The following is an 8,859-nucleotide window of genomic DNA, read 5'->3' on the forward strand; positions in this document are numbered from 1 at the left end:
CTCACAGAGATTTGACGAATTCCTCCATCTTATCAACCTATCCCTGTGTTCTTTCAGGACAAGCCCAACAGTATACCTATGAGTCTCCATGTTTCAGGAAGACGAGGTGCACAATCAAAGCATGCCTTCTAGAACACAGTCTAGGTAATAACTTCTGGTCTTAGGAAAGACATACCCAAATATAAAGAGACTACTCTAATGATACTCTCTGTGAGAGTTCCTCATAGAGTCTCTTTGTGGGTCTGTTCAGTGCGAACTATACCCTTATAGGTCCACCCACGATTTTAGCTAAGACATCTCCATATCTGTAGCACATGAGGTCTATACCTTGTATCCATATACAAGTAGATAAGTCGTGCTAGTCTTACCCGAGATTACTGACCCCATTCTCAGTATCTCTAGACTAGGAACATAAAATTAGGAATAAACACCCGGTATTCTTGAATTCTCATGATTGTGATCTCATCACAGATACTCAAGAGATACCTATTTTATTCCACGGGGTTTATCAAGTTATTCATAATATATTAACATTAATATCGAGACAGAATTATGAAACAAGATAAAGAGTGCTTTTATTTATTTGCGACAATATTAAAAAGGTCTACATCTATGTCCTTATTTAATCATAAGATTGTCTCTAGGACACCCAAATACTAACAAACTGCGCAAATTCCTTTGACCTTATAAGATTGCTTAGCCATTTTACTTTCCAAATAGGACTTATACATAGCTTTTAGTTCAAAGACTACGAAACTTTTAGTCCCTCTTTTAACTAAACCATGTTTCCTATTAGAGGTAATCTGTCTCAATTATAAAAGCCAAAAATATGTTTCATTTGAAACTTTTATTTCTTTGGTGAATATTCTTGTTCATCATCCTTTTAATTCAACATAACAAATTTAATGGGATATATAACTCAAGTAATAAAGACAATTTAATATACCGGAATAAAAGAAGATGAACTTCTTATTGAAACTAAGGAATTAAATTGTACTGTCAAACCATTTTCACACAAAACAACTAACAGAAATAAAATTCCTCTTCAAATTCGGAATCATTAAACAGTCATCCAAAACCAAAGTCATAAATTATCAAAAGATAAAATAACTCATTCTACTGCTAATCCAATGCAGACACAAGCTCCCCATCTTCAAGCTTAAAATATCTTTGTCAATTGGTAATAGCCCTCAATGCTTGAACCATTGCAAAGAACAACAAACATAGTTAGTGGTTCCTGAATCGTAGATTCATCCACTAATTAAGCCTTTTAAATTACCCATAACTTGTTCTTTTCATCACCTATGGGCAATCTTTCATCCAGTGTCCCTTCAGTCTGCACTTGAAGCACTTGCCTTTCGGCTTATTTATTGTAACTGGTTTGACAACTGATAACCAAGTTATTTTTTTTTGTTACCACCCTTGGGTTTCCCTTTGGATTTAACAAGATGCTTAGCAAAACTTGAACTGACTGCATTCTGTCTAGCAGAGCTGCTAGACGTAGCAAACATGTCATTAAGAGTCTGAAGCAACTCTACTCCACTCTTAATCGTGTATACTTGCTTCTGCAAGTATTTGGAAAGACTAATAATAATATAGCAATGAACTAACATATCTTCCCTCTCCCAATTTGGGTAATGCATCTTAGTTTCTTTAGACGCAATCTCTACAGGTGGTCATGGCTTTGGTTCAGTAAGGACAAAATTCAGCTTTTCATGTTTAAGAACAATATCAAGGTTGCTTTTCCATTCTTCGTAGTTTGTACCATCTAGAGGTTTTTGACTCAAAATCATGGCTAGAGGATTGAATGAATTCATTTTCTAAAGAAAAAAACATGCAAGACACACAATTACAAACAAATAATGCAATAAACAAACGAAGTACAAGTAGATTCTCATAACTATTTTTGTTTATTGTTAAAAATCCTTCAGTTTTCTTTACTAGGCTTACGTTGGGCAAGTCACTTGTAAAAACTAAAATTGTTATTTGGGCCTTTTCCATTACCAGAGCCTCGATGGGAGGGTTAATAACTTTACCAAAGTTGAATGTAGTTAATCATTGCTTAATTTCAAAATTATCTTTAGTATCTAACCATTATTGTAACAGCCCATTGTACACCGGTATTGTTAACATTAATTATGATATTAAGCGCAGTTACAATCACAGCAATTCATTTATAAAAATGCGAATAAACTTTTTCCGTTATTACACGAGTATTTAAAACAATAAAAAGCGTAATAATTAAAAGTTGTGACCATAACTGTAAAATCTTGCGGAATATTTGTTTAAACTATTTTTATATCTTATTTTACTCAATACAAGACACTAAGGGGTTCCCATAAACATACTTAGCTAATTTCTCGATTTTACGTTTTCCACCCATCCGAACATGGTTCGGTTATTATTTTTCTGCGGACACACCGCACAAAACCAGTCCTTCATCTTTAGCTATCTTTTTTTCTTACTTAAATACCTTTCCAATGAGCCATCACACGAGTCATTTCGATCTCGTTTGCTCCGGATATCGCCGTTTGAAGTTGGACAAGCAAAACTGCCAACCAACCCCAAAGCAGCTCCAAACATCCTTCACTCCACGAATTAATGCAGAAAAACCACTCACCCAGTTGCTCTCAAATTTTTGTACCATAAACTAGACACCTCAAGCTTCAATTTGATATATCATACACTAAGTTTTACCAAGAAACGAATCAGGAATTAATTTCCCAAAACTTGTCCAGATCTGCCACAAGTACAGTGAGCAATTGGGCAGTCTGCACTCTCTGCCTTCTCTAGGCCGGCGTCCAACTCATACTTCTCTCAAATTTTACCACAACATAGAGGAAATCTCAATATTCAAAATGGCGTATGGCACGTCCCTATCGGACCTCTCTAGAGGGAGATATGCTCTTCCGAAGTTCTCCTAAATTCTGCCAATTCTACAGAAAATTCGCCAGAGTTTTCTTTGTTTTTACAAAAATCCCAAAGTTTGCAAATGTTTTCTAATACCTCAAATGTACCTAATAACCAATGGGTGGCACACACAAGGACCAACAATGCCTTGGAGCACTTACAACCCAACTCAGTTTATAGTTATTACACAATTCATATCATATTGCTCACTTTATTAATCCTTGACTTATTTCAATCACCAATGTCCATTTACATGCATAAGCTTCAGTACCAAGAGGTTACCTCAATAAGCCTCTTCACTTAGCTCCACAGCAGTATATTCTCCGAGCTCGTCACTCAACAGAATGCCTACACAGAGGGCATTCCCAATTACTCAAAACTCATACGAATACATGCCACCAGTTAACAATTATTCAAGCATGATTCAATCACTTACCTCAATCCCACTTGGTCCATGACCAAGGGCAATCCACTGACTCACAATTTGAGGTTCAAATCGACGTACGGCAACCTACAACACCATGTACGAATCATCAGTACACAGCAATTCGATTAAAATACGAAAAACACCAAAAATCACCCCTACACCTTGTAGGTTCGCCTTCTTAGGCTTATTTCACAATTTATTTTTCTAAATTTTCTTTCTCATTTTATTATACCTCTTTAGGTTGCCAAAAGGTCATACCAAGTGCCGTTTTTCACTTTACGTCTTTTAAACAATGTTTTGCCTAATATTTTACTATAGGATCCTTTATGGCATTTAACACCCTCAATTATTTTTCATCGATCCTTCAACCTTCAAACCACCACACAACCCATCTAAATACCATTTAACACATGATACATCAACCAATCCATGCCAACAACATCAAATCCCTAAAATTCCCTAATTGGCCGAATTGTTACCTATGCAATCCCAAGGGATTTTCATTCAATTTTTAACCATTCCACACTTCATACCATCCCATTATATCAACATATAATCATACAACAAATCAACAATAAAATCCTAACACATTTTCAAAATTCAAAGTCATAACAACCTAAAATTTCTCTAAGTTACAAATCCATATTTTTCCTGAATAATTTTTATTGCATTTATAGCTAATACACATTATTCTAAGACACATTCATGTACAAACTTTTTCCAATTGAACTCTCTAAACACATCAATCACAAAATCCCCCTTTAGGGTTCATGAAATCAATCACATGATTCAACCGTTTAAAATACAAGGAAACTCACCCAAATGCAAGGCACAAGGCTCCTCCTAAACATACTCCACCATTGGAGCACCTAGAAGCTCCATGAACACAAATCAAAGCAAGTGAGCCGCGGCCTTGAGGGGGAAATTTTGCAAAATACAGCTGGATTCAAGGCTTGCAACTAGTACCAATGTGTTTAGAAAGTCTTTTCCATCAAGTTTCAAGCCAAAGATCACTTGATTTGGTGGAGAAATGGTGTAGTTATGGAAAAATGAAATTTTGGTAGGAAATGGCTTTGGTAGGGCTGTGTGGCGCGGGTTTCATGAGAGAGAAGGGAAGAGATGGTGATGATGAATAATAATAGGCTTAGGTGTTTAAGTGGCTTCAAGTGGATGGGTCCCACGCCACCTCACACGATTTAAAACTCATCCGAATTTCTCTAAACGTCAGTGAATTCATAACCTATTTAGAAACTGTAATTTTTAACATTAATCATTGTCTTTTAATTATACTTGATCAGATGAATCTGGAGTTTTCCGGTCGTTCGGAGAAAACGTGATAAACCACTAGTTCATCAGGTTTTTAAGCATGAATTAATATCAATTTGTGTGATTAAATGGATGGAAAAGAGGTTAATGTCCTGGAAATCTCTCAAGTACAAGTTCTGAAAGCTTTGTGGAAAATTTACATTGTCTTGTAGGGAAATGAAGCTCAAGGAGCAGTAGAGAGAAAGAAGAAGATTCTGAAGAAAGGGAGAATGCTCAAGTGTTGAGTGCTAAAACGTCCACACAGAACGTTTTAGCGCGCTGCTGCAAACTGAAGACAAAAGTTGCTGGTGTCGAGCGCTAAAACGTCCAACACTGACGTTTTAGCGCGCTGCTGTTGGAAAAGTCTCTGGTCTTGGGCGCTAAAACCTCCTGATCAAACGTTTTAGCGCTCTGATGTGGGAAAAGACTCTGGTCTTGAACGCTAAAACGTCCAAGTCAAACGTTTTAGCGTTGGAATCAGTTAAAAGTAGTTGGGCATCCGTTAAACATGGACGCTAAAACGCTCATCAATGAACGTTTTAGTGCCCATGGCAGTTTTCAATTGTATTTTGTAACTCTATAAAAGGCAAGGGCCTTCACATTCTGACATATCTGATATCCCATCTATCCTATCCTATCTCAGATCCTCTGATCTGACACTTTATTTTCTCTGACTTTCCAAATTCTTTAAGACTTAGTTCTTGTATTAGTTAGTTCATTCTATGTAATTGTACTTGGAGATTGAAGACTCAACTATCATGACAATGGAGTTTGTTCTTTCTTTTTTTCTTGTTTATTCTTTAATTATGTCTGAGTCGAGTCCTTTGTAGTCTGATTCAATGGAACTCAAGTGTGAATTTATGAATGGTTAATTAGATATTTTGTTTATCTCTCATGTGATTATATGAAGTTGTCTTGATTAATTTTTTCTATTAAGGGAATAGTGTAGAACAAACATGTTTACATTGTTTCTGTATCTGACAACTTCATCATCAGTGTTTTAGTAGTCAAGACATTGATGCTAGGATTCTGATGTGATATTAAGACCTTAGTAATTAATGCATGTATTAGGAAGGGAATCACCAAGACATTGGGGTTTCTGATTAATGTATCAATCAGGGTAGTAAGACATTACATCTTGATGATAAGAAAAAGGTTGATCAACATAACATAGTAGATAATTCATTATGAAAATTAGTTCATCCATAAATTCATGCTTGAGAGAAATTGACATCTGACTACTTGTTTAAATTATAATCATATTTTATTTGTTTATTGATGGGACGTAAATTTGTTCCCATCTAAGCCCATTTTGATGACAAAATACCATACCCCTCCTCAGATGAGCAAATTCAGCATGAAAATCACTTGTTTTACACATTTGCGACAAAAACACAGTGGGGGAACAGATGGTAACGTATTCCTTTAAAATATATTAAAAGGGGAACGGACTGAGACACATTTAATGCACCTTCTCCATTCATTTAATGCTTATGTACACTTTGCAGGTAACGTAGAGTTAAAGACTTCTAAAAAGCAAGGCGGTGCACCAACTGAGCAGCTGGAAACGTGAAGAGCAGGGAATCAAGAGTTCTCATTGGCTGAAAAGAGAAGCAAAACATGGGAAGGCCTGCAAACTACGGCTAATCATCACCAAACCTTGTTCCATCCAGCAATTTGCGCAGCTTCCATACTCTGCTGCCACCATCCCATCCCCTCATTTAAGCAACTTGCTCCAAAGGATTTACAAGCTTGCCACTCTCCTTCCATCTATAAATAGGACCACCCTCATACAAAAACATCATCTGATTCTGGAGGGATTAAAGTCCAGAAGGAAGAAGATCACCTAGTAGTAGTAGTAGTCAGTAACTTAGTTTAATTTTAAGTTGTAACTGTAGTTAAGTGACAACCCCTTTTCTCTTATCTGTAAACAACCATCAAGACTCCTCACGAGCAAATACCCATCTTTCTCCATTTTCTGTTTCTTTTTGTAATCTGTCTTTTAATTTAATATAAGTGTTTTTCTCTTCGTTCCAATCGTTATCTCTTGACTGAATCTCGGGTCTATGTGATCTCAGTTGAGAATAATTATGTTTAAACTATCAGCCATGAGCTGAACTATCTGTGGAACGGGTAAACTGTTAAACTCTTAAAGAACTGTTTTCAAAACTCTTGACCGAAGCTTTATGTATTTCTTTGGCTAAGTAAGCTATATTCATTGTGCGCCAATGGAAATTGGGTACATACTGAGAAAGGAACTTCCATAAGGAAGGGATTTCAGACAGCTTAGCCATTGGGGGAAGGTAGATGTCATGGCAAAAACGCTACTGGTCACCTTAGGAATAAGGGGCCAACTCGTCCATTTTAAGGTTCTGAACTAAGTACCTGTTGGAGTCAAGGGAGCCATAGGAATATGGAAACTTGTGAGACATCTAGACCATGAGCTGAGGAATCAGAGTTGGCAGGCAAAGAAACTGAGACAAAGCCAAAAGGTGCTAAGTCTTGAGCAGAGAAAACAACCCCTTTAAGAGTGAAGCAGTGAATCCGTTCCTTCTGTTAAACTGTTTTAACCACCACCCTGTTGTCTCTTGATTATTGTTATTTCTGTTTTAGTAGTTTTATTTTAATTCATTTAGCACTTATAAAACTCCAATGATTGTTATCTCACCTTCTTCTAAACAGGAAGGATCACATACATAACGCAGCGAGCAACTGTTTGCCATCAGATTGAACCTACTGTTCCTGAGGAACATTGTCAAGACAGTAGGGAACGTTTGACCTGACAGTTCATTTACTAACTTTTCTTCTCATTTTCACTCTTTATAAACAGTGATAAAACAATAATTAGCACTCTATCCTCGTGGGAACGATAATTTGGACATTAATACTCCCTTTATTACTTGATGTGTGCACTTGCGCACTTGGGTTGGAACTAAGGGACGAATCTGTGTTCTGCAAGAATAGAGGAACGTCCCCTATCAGAACTTGTATTTTTCCACCATCAGCAAACCACCCAACAAGTTTTTGGCGCCGTTGCCGGGGATAAAAACATTAATTGTTGTTCTTATCATTGTTTTCTAACACATATACTGTATATCTGACTTTACTTTTATATTTTTTTCTCTTTATCACTGAATCTGTTGTGCATATATATATACCCTGTGTTATTGGTTTATGAGTGAAGAGTTTGAAACAGACTCTAACCACTCCATTGAAGTACCTGAGTTTCTCTTTGATCCTGAGCCAGGACGCACACTCCATAGGAGAAGAAGGAACATCAGAGAAAGATTTCCTGAAAACATGGCTGATCACAATAATAACAATGAAGAACAGAACTTCAGAACTTTGGCTGCTCCTTTCAGGAACAGACCAGACAGGGGAGTAATCCTCCCTCCTGTAGCACCCAATTTTGAATTAAAACCTATCATGTTTCACATGATTAGGGAAGCAGGGGTCTTCAATGGACTCCCTTCAGAAGATCCTTACACACAGCTCACCACATTCCAAGATATCTGTGACAATTTTAAAGCTGAGGGTGTAACAGAAGAGAGCATGAGAATGAGGTTGTTCCTTCACTCCTTAGGCTTAAAAGCTAAAACATGGATGAAAACTCTCACCCTTGGATCAATCCACACATGGGAAGAACTCTCTAACAAGTTCATAGAGAGGTTTCTCCCAATGTCTCGACAAGCAGATGTTAGAGCAGAAATCTCTAACTTCAGAATGTTTTATGGAGAAAATCTCTATAAAGCATGGGAGAGATACAAGGACATCATAAGAAAATGTCCAAACCATGGGGTAGAAAGTTGGGGAGTGTTACAATCTTTCTATAAAGGACTTGATAATACTTCTCAATCTCACTTAGATTTTGCTGCAGGAGGATATTTCTTTACAGGAACACTTGAATCAAGATATGAAATCATAGAAGGGATTGCTAAAAGATGTCTCCAATGGCCAAAAGACAGAGGGAGCCCAGTGAGGAAGCCAGGCATGCTAGAACTAGATAAACAAACTGCCATGGAAGCCCAGCTGGCATCACTCATGAATGAAGTGAAGAACCTAAAAGCCGACCAAGAAGCACCAAGGATGGAAGTCTTACAACTCACAGCAACTGAAACAGAACCATGCTCAGCCTGTGGTGACCTTCATGACTCAACAGACTGCCCATCCACTGCAATGGTGTGTTATGCAGAAAATTTTGGCAATAGGAACTTCAC

At 37.1% G+C, this 8,859-nt stretch overlaps 1 non-coding gene across 1 annotated transcript; it reads right to left on the reverse strand.

Annotated features, from left to right (window-relative positions):
* Positions 1-8,335: 8,335 nt before the first annotated feature.
* On the reverse strand, positions 8,336-8,442 carry LOC133313595 (small nucleolar RNA R71). The gene has a single exon (XR_009751833.1). It is a non-coding gene; the product is annotated as a small nucleolar RNA R71 (small nucleolar RNA).
* Positions 8,443-8,859: the final 417 nt, after the last annotated feature.

Source organism: Gastrolobium bilobum, unplaced genomic scaffold (assembly GCF_033153095.1).
Source record: "Gastrolobium bilobum isolate Gb01-03AN ecotype WA unplaced genomic scaffold, APGP_CSIRO_Gbil_v1 utg10065, whole genome shotgun sequence".
In the NCBI taxonomy this organism is placed as follows: domain Eukaryota; kingdom Viridiplantae; phylum Streptophyta; class Magnoliopsida; order Fabales; family Fabaceae; genus Gastrolobium; species Gastrolobium bilobum.